At 47.3% G+C, this 13090-nt stretch overlaps 1 protein-coding gene across 4 annotated transcripts in view; it reads right to left on the bottom strand.

Annotated features, from left to right (window-relative positions):
• The window catches only part of ALOX5 (arachidonate 5-lipoxygenase), a 55054-nt gene extending 41964 nt beyond the window's left edge, over nucleotides 1-13090 (bottom strand). For all 4 annotated transcript variants that reach the window (XM_021710574.1, XM_021710577.1, XM_021710575.1 and 1 more), the window contains exons 1-2: nucleotides 12995-13090; nucleotides 5384-5582 (exon numbers count right to left, since the gene is read on the bottom strand). The gene's annotated coding sequence lies outside the window, so the exon portion shown is untranslated. The remainder of the gene's footprint in view (nucleotides 1-5383; nucleotides 5583-12994) is intronic.

The raw sequence follows: 13090 nt of genomic DNA, 5'->3' as shown, positions 1-13090 counted from the left end.
CTCTGTGGTGTCCACACAGAGGATTAAGAATGAAACTACATTTTATAACAGAATATGGTGTCCTAAACTGAACTTTAGAGGACACATATGTGCTTTTACTTGGGCTCTGTCACTGAGAGCTGTATGACCTAGGGCCAGTGGCCCTGACTTCCTCACATGTAAAATGCAGATAATGTCTGTTTCTCAAGGTCATGGTGGAGATTGAGCAATAGAATGCAGTAAAGCCCTCTACACAGTGTCTGGAAACCAGTAAAAGCCCAATAAATGGGGAAAATGGCTATTATTATTGTACTTACACTCATCATGGGCCTGAGGTTTCCCTCCCTTCCCCTCTCTGAGCCTGGGCTTTAAAGGCATCTTGTCTTTCAGCCTGTTCTGGTGCTGTCACTCATTTCAGGTGTTGGGGCAGGTGGCTAAGGGCAGAGTTGCTTCTTGGGGACTTTAGAACAGATGAGGTTGCACCGTAATCACTCTTTATACTATTATTTAAGGTAAAGTCAGTGAACATAGTTAATGGAGCCCCTAGTAGGAGAAGCTCAGATCTCTTGAAAATGGGGCCTGTAGTAGAGTTTCTCTATAGCTGCACCTGGTGAAGTACCAGGTTTTTAAAACCTTAATTCCAACACAGATTGATATTTTTGTAAAATACAGTAAAATTAATTACTAGAAAAATGAAGGAAAAAACCAAAGATTCAAAATACAAGCCCTTTCAAAAAAATTATGTGCAAAAGTCATACAATTATCCTGTCAAGTTGCTATAAAAGTTTCTAAGACTCCAACTCTCAGTTTCTGTGCTAACCTCATTGAAGACCTGGACCCAACAGTCCTCAGATCACACTCAGACCATATGCCAAACTCTCTGGCCCACAGCACCTCCAAGCTGAGGCAAACCCTGTCTGGAGTTTGGAATGGGGCCCAAAGAGGTAGATCAATGAAACAACTTTGCATTCTCCCCTGGGGATGTAAAGCCAGTGGTGTGAAGGGGGAGTTTGAGGGCACTGAAGGCAAGATGAATATTAATGTAACAATAACCTTTATCATTGTTTGGAGAAGTCACTGCTGTAGCCACTCAACACTCATATCTCTAATCAGCTCACCTCAAAGAACCAGCCTTTGTCTTGGGCACATTGGCTCTGAGTAATAAATCTCTTCAGCTACATTGGTATCCATAGGTCAGAACATGTGGAAGTGTAACATGCTAAACTTCAAAAAGAGAATGGCTCTGTCTCTCCTGGCTCTGTGGGTGATGGAAGACTCTACCAAATGACTGATGGAAGCTCTGGCATGGCAGGATGAGAAAGTCTGGACTGACTGCAGAAGAGTTCAGGGGACAGGCTTTTAAGAACTGATTCAAGTGTCTTAATGAAGTTGTTCCTACGCACAGAGGCTCTGGATCCCTGGGACCACAGTGATGGCCCTTTGACCTTTATGTTAATCTAAGGTGCAGTTGTGAAATACTAGATTTAAGAGGTGGTGATTAATTGAATTACTTGTAGACTGGGCCCCCTAATTTCCGATTGTCCAAAGGATTGGTTGTTGTGCCATGTGGTGGATTAATGATGGCCAAAAACTCTTTGACATTCCTTCCATTGAGAAGTGGGAGCTCTATATCCTCTCCTTTTTTGTCTGGGTAGGCTCTGTAACTTCTCAGACAGTAAAATATGATGGAATTCACATTATGCCAGTTTCCAGGCCCAGACCTGAAGAAACTGGCAGCTTCCACTTTCTGTCTCTTAGAAAACTTGCTCTTGGAAGCCAGCCATCATGTAAGAAATGCAAATACCCTGAGGCTACCATGCTGTGAGAAGCCTTAAAGACTGAGATGCCATGTGAAGAGAGAGGCCAACGAGTCTTGATGTACCAGACCTGTGAGAGAAAGGGCCTCTCAGTCCCAGCCCCCTTGGCTGATGCCACATGGTTGCAGATGAACCACCCAGTGGAGCCTCTTCCAAATTCCTGACTTACATGATCATAAGCAAAATTAATTGACTGTTTAAAGCTACTACAATGGCTGGATACACTGCAATGGATAGTGGAATTCAATGGACAGCTTCTCCGTGCCCACACTCTACCTTGTGTTATCCCTGTGATCAGAATGGACTGCAATAATGGGCTTCCCACTGGGAACCTTGACCAGGGAGAACGACATGGGGAGAATGAGGAAGGGTCATTTACTACCCAGATTCTCTCTTGTGAGGACCACAACTTCTCCATGGGCACTGTCCCCAGGACACTTCCCCTCTGGATTATTCCGGCATTCTTTCCCTCTCCATGCTTCACCAGGACTAGTGGTGCTGATGGTACCACACACTGGTGTGGGCCCTCTGCTCACAGACCCACATCCTTCTGAAGTTTCTTTCTAAAACACTGTTTGGATCATCCTCATCTGAGTGTCCATTTGTTTTTTGCCAGAAAAAGCTGACGGGATTGCAGGAAGAAGGACTTCACAACTGAGACCTTGGGTGGGATGGGTAGGAGGGTGATTCAGAGCCAATGTTTTCCAACTACTGGAGAAGAAAAGTGCCCTGTCTGCAACCTTCCACATTCTGATCACTACAAGACAAAATGAGTTTTGTGATATTTGTTTTCCTGCCATGAGGTAAGGGGACAAAAATACTCCTAGGCCCAATCATTCAGTTCAGAAATATTGTTAAAGAGTTTAGTTTCTTAGACTACAATAATCAAAACAACCTGTTATTGGTATAAGAACAGGCATATAGACCAATGGAACAGGATAGAGATTCCGGAAGCAAAACCTCAATTTCTCAACCAAGTCATCTTCAAAAAAGCCTCCACCAACAACCACTGGGGAGAGGAGAACTTATTCAGTAAATGGTGCTGGGAAAACTGGCTAACCACATACAGAAGATTGAAACAAGACCCCTACCTATCACTGTACACAAAAACCAACTCTAAATGGATCAAAGACCTAAATGTAAACCCTCAAACATTAAGAACCTTAGAAATGCTTGAGACACCCTTACAGAAATTGTAATAGTCAACCAATTCCTGATCAAAACCCCAGATGCCCATGCCATAAGAGATAAGATAGACAAGTGAGACCTCATCAAATTGACCACAGAATGGGAAAAAATATTTGCCAACTCTATATATGACAAAAGCCTAACATCCACTATCTACAAGGAAATCAAGAGTGCTAAAATGAAAATAACAAACAGCCCTATTAAAAAGTGGGCAAAAGTTATGAATAGACACTTCACAAAAGAAGACATACAGGCAGTCAACAGATACATGAAAAATGCTCAGCCTCACTAATCAGTAAAGAAATGCAAATTAAAACCACACTGAGATACCACCTAATTCCAGTCAGGATGGCCATCATCAATAACTCAAAAAACAACAGATGTTGGAGAGGATGCAAGGAAAAGGGAATGCTTCTACACTGTTGGTAGGAGTGTAATCTAATACAACCTCTGGAAAACCTCTGATTCTAAAAATCGACCTTCCATATGACCCTGCCATGGCCCCTCTGGGAATCTACCTGGAGGAACCCAAATAATTCTATAAAAAAGATACCTGGGTTGGGCTCAGTGGCTCAGCCTGTAATCCCAGCACTTTGGGAAGTCGAAGTGAGTAGATTGTCTGAGCCCACAGGTTTGAGACCAGCCCGGGCAACTTGGTGAGACCTTATCTCTACAATAAATAAAAAATTAGTTGGACGTGGTGGTGTGTGCCTGTCGTTCTGGCTACTTGGAAGGCTGAGGCAGAAGGATCTCCGGAGCCCAGCGGGTCAATGCTGGGTTGGCCGTGAGTGTCCCACTGCACTCCAGCCTGGGCAACAGAGTGAGACTCCAGTAACAACAACAACAAAAACAAACCTGCACATGCATGTTTATTGCAGCATTATTCACAATGACAAACACAGAACCAATTCCGCTGCACATTGAAAGTGGACTGAATAAAAAAAATGTGGTACATATACATGATGGAATATTATGCAGCTATAGAGAAGGACAACATTACGGACCTCACAGCAACTTGAATGGATTTAAAGTCTATCGTACTCAGTAATTTATCACAGAAACAAAGAACTGACTACCACATATTCTCACTTATAAGTAGACCCTGAACATTCGTAATACTGTAAGAAAAGGCTTAGCAGTAGCAGGATGCTGCTAGGAAAAGTCGGGTGGGGCAGGGCGGGGGAGAATATATAATATCAATAAGGGTAACTGATCTCAAACCAGGCAAAATGAGGACCATGGGGAGGCCCAAATTTTACTTATTCTATGACCACTTATCTACTCGATCCTGCATTGTACCCCCATCTTTAAAATAACAAAAAAATTTTAAAAATCCATATCAGAAACAATGGGCTATAGCTTGACAGTTTAAGAACAGCAGGTAGAGAATAACTTTGTTCTCCTTTGCCTCAGTTTTCTTAGCTATAAAATGGAGGTAATAGTCATTCTCATCTTACCTACCCCACTGAACTTCTGTGAAGAACAAGTGAACTTGTGATAGAGAATGCTTTGCCAATGAGGAAGCGGCTGGCCTCCTCTTTATTGTTATAGCCGCTGGTGGTGTTTGAAGGTTTATCACTCCAGGTTTAGACGGGGAGCAAACCAAAGGGCTATGACTTGAAGTAAGGTAGAATTTTGCCCAGGCATGAATTTGACTCATGCATGCTAAGAGATGGGTGTGCAAAGGAGTTTATTTGGGGGAGAGGATGACCTTGGTGGACCTCTGACACCTGTTTCTTTTTCTGATCCTCTGTACAAGGCCAGCTGCATATCCCTTACAAATAATGGCTTCCCAAGAAAGTGCCAGACTGGGCTCTGCACATTTGGGGGTCTTACTGAGGAGAGAGGAGTTTAGGTTCTTTTCTCTTTCAGCAAAAAATGAGACTTCAGGTTTGAAAGCTGGTGACTGTGAACCCCTGACCTGCCCTTGGCCTCTCAGAGCTGGCCCTTGGGGTGCTCCTGGTCTCTCCTCAGGCCTGGGTAAGATGCCCCAAGGCCTGAGTCCTACTGTGATCTTATAGAGGTCAGGCTGTGCATCTGGAAAGTGAGGCCACAGCCTGGTAACTGGAAAACTGCCTATCTAGCAGCATGCCCAACAGGTGTTTGCAACTAGAGACCCAAGTTACCCACTGACAAAGAGGAGGTCATCATTTTCCCTTGTATAATTATAGTGTAGAGGGAAAGGATGGCCAGCCATGTGTTCTGGGACCCTGCACTCCACTCTGGGGCTTATCAGTACCGGAGGAAGGTCACACCTCCTGCAGGTTTATCAAGGCACGGAGCAGGTGCTCTCCCCCCGGCACGGCAGTGTGGTCACTCCCATGAATATAGTTCTTTGAGAAAGGAGGAACTGTCAGTTCTCAGGAAGCCTGGGTATAGAAGAGGCCTGAGCCACTCACCACGTCCATCTCTCAGGACAATCTCGCCCTCACCAGTGATCCAGCGGTAGCAGGGGAACTCAATGTAGTCCCCGTGGGGTGTCTTCAGCGTGATGTACTTCAGGTACCAGTCATCGTGCAGCCAGTACTTGCGCTTCTCGATTTTGACCAATTGGATCTCACCCAGTTCTTCATCCACGGTCACATCATATGAATCAACCTGAGGAGAACAAGCAAGTCAGGGCGTTTGTGCTCTCCTGAGCCTTTGTCCGGAAGGAGCTCAGAACACACCACCCCAAAACATGCTGCTCTTGCATATGGATTATTTTGAATAAAATACACTTAAAAAACAACAGATGCAAGAAGATCATTCTGACCTTCATGCTGTTTCCCAAAAGCAGGAGATGAAATTCCCCTGTAAAAGATGTCCTCCTTGTGCCAAAAGGAAAGTCACATTCTTTTCATTAAGGATTGGAAGTTGAGACCAGGGAAATCTGTAAAAACAGATCTTCTTACACCAACCCTTATCTTCCTAGTTACTTCACCCAATTACCATTCAAGGCCAAGACCCTTGATCTTGTCACTCTTCATGACTTACTATTCTTTGTTTAATTCAGTATATAAAGTATAGACTCTAACTGCTTTTTGTGGTCTTCATTTTCTTATGTGGGCCCCTGTGCCATATAAAACATGTATTAAATAAATTTAATGCTTTTCTTCTGCTAATTGGTCTTAAGCCAGTTTAATTCTCAGGCCCAGCTGAAGTGGGAAGAGGTAGAGTTTTGCCTCCCTTACAGTTCATACAGCCAAGATTTTTAATGAGCCCTTTAAACGAATGTCTTGGTTCATTTAGCCAAGACATTTACGGATAGCCTGCCCTTGACAAGGCTCAAAGCTACACCACAGGAAATGGAAAGGGACAAGTCCTGGGACCTGCCCTTGTGGAGATGGAATCTGGTGAGCCAGGACGGCACTGCTCAGAGGGGTCTGTCTCTGGCTGCATGTAGCTCAGGCTGGAGGAGAGGGAGATATCTAGTTCATGACTGCACGAGCGAGGTTGTGCCTGGTGAGGGTCCTCCTCAACTGCCTCCACTAATGAGGCCAGCCCTGCTGGGCTGGGGAGGCAAACCAGCCCTCACACAGAGTGGCCTTTACAACTAGTAAAGGGCCTGCTGATGATGACCATGGATTGCGCAACAACTCTGGGAGGCTGGGGAAGCTATGGCCTGTTCCATAGATGAGGACCGGGAGGCGAAGTCCCACTTCAGTTACTCATTAGCAGAGCTGAAATTCCATGCCAGGCCTTTCCATCACAGTCACTTCACCTCTGTAGTTCTCAGCAGAGCCCATAAGTGAGCGAAAAGGGGGAGTCTTAGATGCAAGGGAAGTCACATGGATTCAAGTTTTCCTGAGACGTTTACAGTTCACAGCCACATGGGGAGGCCAAGAACAGTCAGACCCAGCAATTGCCACCACACCCGTGCACTACTTGTGATAGATTGAGACTGGCTTTGCAGCTAGATGGTGCCCCCCAGGCTGCATGCAGTGCTGCCACCCAGGCCCCCAGGATGAAGCTACTTCTTCCCCACCCTCCTCCCCATGTGTGCCAGTCTCTGCCTCCAGGACATGGTGGCACAGCAGCAGCAGCCATGGCTTCTGGATGGTCTGTGTCTCTGCAGCAATCAATGGCAGGTGGGAAAGAGTGATGAGGGCTCAGACACTGCATCAGGTGTTCCAATGACCAGCAGGTTTGGAGAGCTGTGGACTCAGTGCCCTTCAACACATTTTCTAAGTCAGATTTCGCCAATCCTTACCTTTTATTTGGGCAGAACCTAAAGTTCTCAGAGTGATAATGAAGCAGACAGAATGGGTGGGAGATGCTCATGCTGTATGTGATCCCATGTATCACCATTTCCATCCCCCTCCCTTTAAGTCACCAGAAGAACCCCTGGAGGACTTCCTAAGAGGAATGGGAAGTTGGGTGTTCCCAGCAAATCTCTCTACTCTGAACATCAAGAACAGTTTGTAGGGCTGCTGGTGAGGCCAGACACTTGTGGTCAGAAAGCAGAACTTCCTCCTTGTGCCCTGTGGTCTGGGCCTGAGGCCCCATTTAGGAAAAGTTTCCTGACAACAGAATGCGAGACCCATATGCTGGGATGACACTTATGGGGTTCTAACACATGTGTATGAGCCTCCGTCCCACCAGAGTGCCCCTCCTGCAGGGTGTGTGCTGGCCTTACCTGGTCACCTCTGAGAAAGAGCCCTCCTGCCCCACAGCTTGTCCTGCAGGAGAGCAGGGCCACAGGCAAGGCCAAACAGATGGCGCGCTAATCCTGGGACCTGCAAGACCTCAGGCAGGGTCCTTCTGTACCACAAGTTGGTGATCCCTGGGGAGAAGCCAGCAGGCCCCAGCAGGAAGATTTAGGGAGAGAAGCCCCAGTAAGACATTGGGAGGAATAATCTGTGAGGAAGGGAGAGAATAAAAAAGAGTGCATCTCTTTTGGAGTGACTTCTGGGGATGAGGAGAGAAGAAGACCTCTGTTCTGAGGCTTCAGTGGGCTGAGGCAAGCAGGCTCTGATGGGAATATGGGGCTCAGCATCTAAGCTGGGCAGGCCCATTTGGAGGAACAGAATGAGGGACTGAATGGCCCAGGACTGGATGCCTGCAGGGTCTGTCCCACACTAGGCTCCACACACCACGAGGATCTGTAGAGGCCTTAGCCGCAGACTGTGGGCCAAGGCAGAGATTCTTGATCCCCCAGAGAAGTGGGAAGAGGGTAGTAGGGGGTAGAGGACTGGGTGAGTCCTGGTGTCTGGAGGTCTGAATTCACATCCCAGCTTCAAAATGACTGGCTGTGTGGTGGGCAAATTACATCATTCTCTGAGGCTGTTTCTTCATCTATTAAGGGGAGATAACATAGAGCTTACATGACCATTGAAAAATCTAAACGACATCATGCCTGAGTGGCCTGCTTTCTCTGGGAGAACAGGCCACTGGCTGCTGTGTACATCAGAGCCACCGACCCTTCTTGCCCGACTCTACGAGGAGTCAGGCCACAAGACCCCACACTGCCTGCGAGCAGCTGTGAGCTAGTGTGGGCCCCTGCACTGCGGTCCTTTCGTGACTACATGCACCAAACTGAGTAGCCAGGAGTACGTGTGGGAGGAAGAAGCTGAACCCGTGGCCTCAAACCTGTTGGCTCATAACCCAGCAGGAATTTCTGTGAGCGTGGAGATGGGGCTGTGAGGACAGAGGGAGGATGGGAGGCATTTGGACACTGGCAGTGAGGGCGGATCAGAGGGAAGTCAGTGTGGTGAGGACAGAGGGGTGGCCAGCAGAGGTCTGTTCTGGCCTGAGCATGACTGCTGCGGGGGAAGTAACTTTCCTTGTGACTCTGAGGGGATCGAGGGGGTGGAAAGTGCACCTAGGAAGGTTGGGGCAAGGGGGAAGAGGATGGCCCTTCTAAAGAAACAGGTACCACAAGGATTTGAGGGAGACACTCTTATGGGAAGGAGGAGCCCAGCATCTGGGAATAAAAGAGAGACATGGCTAAGGTGATGCTTCAGGACTGAGCAAATCTTGGGAGAGCCAGATGTCTAGCTGGAGGTAGTGACACACACAGAAGAGACCAAGTAGCTTCTCTAAGGGAGGAAACAATGACCTAACCCTTCAGCACACCTGTGAAGCAGTCATAGGCGAATAGGATACCCCAGACCCTGTTCTCTACCCACGCTGGAAGCAAGAAGACCCAGCTTTGAGCCCTAGTTCATGTCCCTGGTGGAGTGTAAAGGGGCAACGTGGTGTGGAAGGACGCTGAAAAGCCTCATAAGAGAGTTGGTATTTAAGGGAACTTATGGAAGCTGGTCATATTTCAGAGGTGAGGGGAATGGGAAGAGGGAAATGGGAGGAAGAGGATGGTAAGGCATTTCAGATGTAGGGAGCTGAAAGACCATGATCCCTGGGTGGCAGGGGCGATTTGCACATGGGAAGAAGATGCTGAATACAGAGTTCCTAGGGACAGAAGTGGCTGGTGTAGCTGGCTGAGATGCTGAAGGGGAAACCTGCAACTCACCAGTCTCATTTCACAAAGGGCTAGTTTGCTCATTTCACTTGCTGCTTTCAACCTTTTATTAGCTATATGGTTTTTAAAGCTTTTGAATATTTCAGCAAGTGTTAGTAGATCAGTTTTGTTTGAGTTTTCTAGCAGCACTTTAAGAAAGATTTCATCTCTGTCTGTATCAGATCTCTGCTGTTGCTGAGACAGGGAGATGGAGCTCTCTGCTGGAGCAAGGACATGCCCACTCCCTCCCCCTAGGCTGCCCATCTTGGAAGGATGATACTAAGGGGCTGGTGGGAGGAGGATGAGGTTGCCGAGAAGAGAGAGAGGAGACCAAGGGCCAGAGAGAGGAAGAGAGGGGGCAGTGGTCAAGGAGACCACGGGGCGTGGTGGAGAGAGAATGTGGATCAGAGAGCCAGGCATTGAGGGAGCAGAGAAGGAGGCACCGGGGTTGGCTGGAAGACAGAGCAGAAAAGAAGAAAGAGTTGTAGGGCAGAGAGTGGAAATGGGAAGGGCCATGGGGGACCAAGGAGCAGAGGAAGAGGAGGATGAGGGGGTAGAATATAGGGAAGAGAGAGAGAGACTGAAAATCCTAAGAAAGAAATATTTATTCTCAACTAATATATTCTTATTCCCAAGAAAGAGGTATTCTAGAATTTATTTTTCATGAATATAAGAACTGAATATATTTACAAAGTATATATCAATTATAAGACGGTTTACACTTGCTAAATATACTCAAGAATCATATATTAAAAATCACTCAATTGCCCTTAGCTTTCTTAAAAGTGCTATCACAAAATGAAATGGGCCAACTAAAATTTCCCAGAAATCTTCAGATCTGTTAAAGTAATCCCATCTGACTTGAATTCAAATGTACAGAATTAAACAATTTGTCAAATTTGCTTAGACTTGGGCTAGTCTCTGGAAATAAGCCCATTTGGGGTCTAACCTGAACTTTCCCAGTGGGGAGCCAGTAAAAGCATGATCATTTACAGGAAAATCCCACCTACAGAAGATTCCATTCCCAGTCCTGACCTGAATCACTCTGCACAACTCTGATGAGAATGATCATGGATTTGTAACTCAGTTTATTGAGGAAAAACATCAGTCCTGTCCATTATTCAACTGAATTGTGCAGGAGGGGGTAGGGATGTTAATGTGTCAATGAGCTAAAAATGAGTGAATTGATTAGGTGAAAATAGCCTTTATTGTTGTTATTGCTACTGTTGTTAATGATAACAGTTATAACACTTTTCTATGTAAAATGGGATAGCTTCCTCTATTGAACAAGTACGTTCTCCAAGGTTTACCCAAAATGGATGGATTGTCTTTAAAGATACACTGGCTGAAGAATGAGGAAGTAGCTCCCGGCTGTGCAAGATAAAGTGTGGAGTAACTTTGTGTCAACAGGAACTTTCTCAAAAGTTGATATTTTCCCCAAGAGCCTTTTGCACCTAGCTAGTTCCACTACAGCGCAGAAACCCCTCTTGACTTGCTGTTCTCTCAACCCAATGGAAATGTGAATGCAAATCTCTCCTGAAATTTGCTTCTGGGGTTCTGGCTGTGGTGTCCAATCCCAATGCCATTTGAATGACTTTTATGACTTATCAGGGTGGGGAAGACAGAACAGAGAGAGGGAAATAAAGGAACAGAGCAGTGCTTGCACTTTTCATCCAAAGACTTCACATGGCCACATTACCACATCTCCTCCTGGGAGAAACCCCACACAGGGTGCCTGTGCTGCACAGCGAAGGCCTGTGCTTCTAGAACCTGTAGTGTGTGGAGGAGAATGGGGAGGGGGGGAGGAAGTAGTTTGTATCCTGTTCTTCTCCCCTAGGTGTTGGGGGGAAGCCATGAAAAAATGAAAATAAATGAAGGTGCTTCAGAAATGACAGAGGGTGTCACAATGCCGAATGATGTATTAACTTCACTGCACCACTCTCCTTGGGGCCGTTCCCTGACTGGGGAAACCAACAACCAGAAAGTTGCTTTTATACTCAATGCCTAATTTTTTTTTAAAGAATTTCAAGCCAGGTTGCTAGTGTGCTGAACTTGGTTAAGTGTCAAGTTGGGTTACAGTAGGTTTCTGCAGTTCCTGGATAGGAATCAAGCCCTCTTTAGAGTTTGGAATCCAGAAAAAGAGTAGATTATCTTTTTTATAATTTAGGCTCTGCACACCTAAAGCACACATCACAAATTTATCCAAGAAAAGTTCTCAGTTGAAATGTGAAATCGCCAGTTGTGCTTGTTAAAAATAGTTTATTATGAGCAATTTCATATGGTTTGACATAATAGTAAACTCAGTGGTGAGGAGGTAGCTTAATAAAGTCTAAATCTTTTTGGTCTAGTTCAGGAGCTGAGCATGGTGAAAGGGAACTGATGTTCTCTGAGCACCTGCAGTGTGTCTGGTACTATTATTATCAGAGTGATTTACTGAGTACTTCGGTGCAGGTACTAGGCTAGTCACTTCAGTAAAGGCTCAGTGAGAACTGACCTGCCCATGCTCAGGGAGAAAGTCATGGTGCTGGAATTCAGGAGTTGGCTTCTAAATGAGGTCACCTGTGCATGGCCTCACACAGTGCCCAGCACTACAGTGTCCAGCACTAGAAGTCCAATAAATGTTGGCTGTTTTTGCTCCCTGAAGTCTCAGGCTCCAGGGTCTGCAGTGAGAAGTAGAGAGAGGCCCATTCTCCCTCTTCTTCCTCTATGGGATTCTCAATCCTAGGGTGGAAGTGTTTCCTGGTCTACATTTTGCTGGGAGGGTGTGACCATGCCTGGGTTTCAGAAAGGCCTCTCCTTGCCTGGGTTCTCTTGTTTCTTCCCTTTACATTCTTCTGGGACCTGTCCTGAGACTGTAAGCTTCCCAAGTATGAAGACATCTGCTAGAACCACTCTAAGCCCCAGGTGGTCCTGGGTTCCCCCACGGCTCATGGACCAGTGGAAGACCACCTTCCATTTTACAGCGGGGAACTGAGGCCCAGAGAGGGGACAGAGTGAGCTAGCGGTGGAACTCAGACAGAATTCAAGCCTCGGACCCCCTGACTTGCGCCCTCTCAGTACCCGGGTCATCGCAGGCTTCTAAGAGGTGCACTTTGTGCTTCACATTTGGGCAAGGCCCCTCAGGGTTTGGTGAACACGATCCCTCCCCTCCCCAGTGCGACCTGAGGAAGGAAGGAGTGTTAGTAAGCAGTGGCACAAGCAATGCCGCCTGCAGCACTCACCCAGAGCCTCCAGGGTCCTCATCTGCGAAATGGAAAGGAAACCTTTCGCTTTCTCCTCCTCTCAAGGGAGAAGGTCGGCGCCCTGCAGACCGCCCGCTGGAAAGTTGCCCATCGCCCACCCGAGTCCCGGTCGCTGCTACGGGTCCTAGACCCTGCCCATCCAAGTTCCCGGCTGTCTGGGTGCCCAGGGCGCGCCCGCACCGCAGTTCCCTCGACCCTGGTGGGGTCCTGGTCACTCCCCAGCCCCGGCCCGGCCGCAACGACCGGCCCTCGGGCGCCCCGCCCCGTCTCTGCTGTCCCGACCCGGTCCTGGACGCGCCTCCAGCCCGATCCCAGCCGCGCCCCCTCACCGCGCCGCGCTCGAAGTCATTGTAGAAGGGCTTGTCCAGCAGGTGCTTCTCGCTGCAGCCCGCCGAGCCCACGAGACTGAGGTAGATGTAGTCGTC

Source organism: Carlito syrichta, unplaced genomic scaffold (assembly GCF_000164805.1).
Source record: "Carlito syrichta isolate Samal-C Ts95f unplaced genomic scaffold, Tarsius_syrichta-2.0.1 Scaffold290103, whole genome shotgun sequence".
Taxonomy (NCBI): Eukaryota; Metazoa; Chordata; class Mammalia; order Primates; family Tarsiidae; genus Carlito; species Carlito syrichta.
The sequence above is the reverse complement of the archived record's forward strand: the minus strand, read 5'-3'. Positions and strand labels throughout refer to the sequence as shown.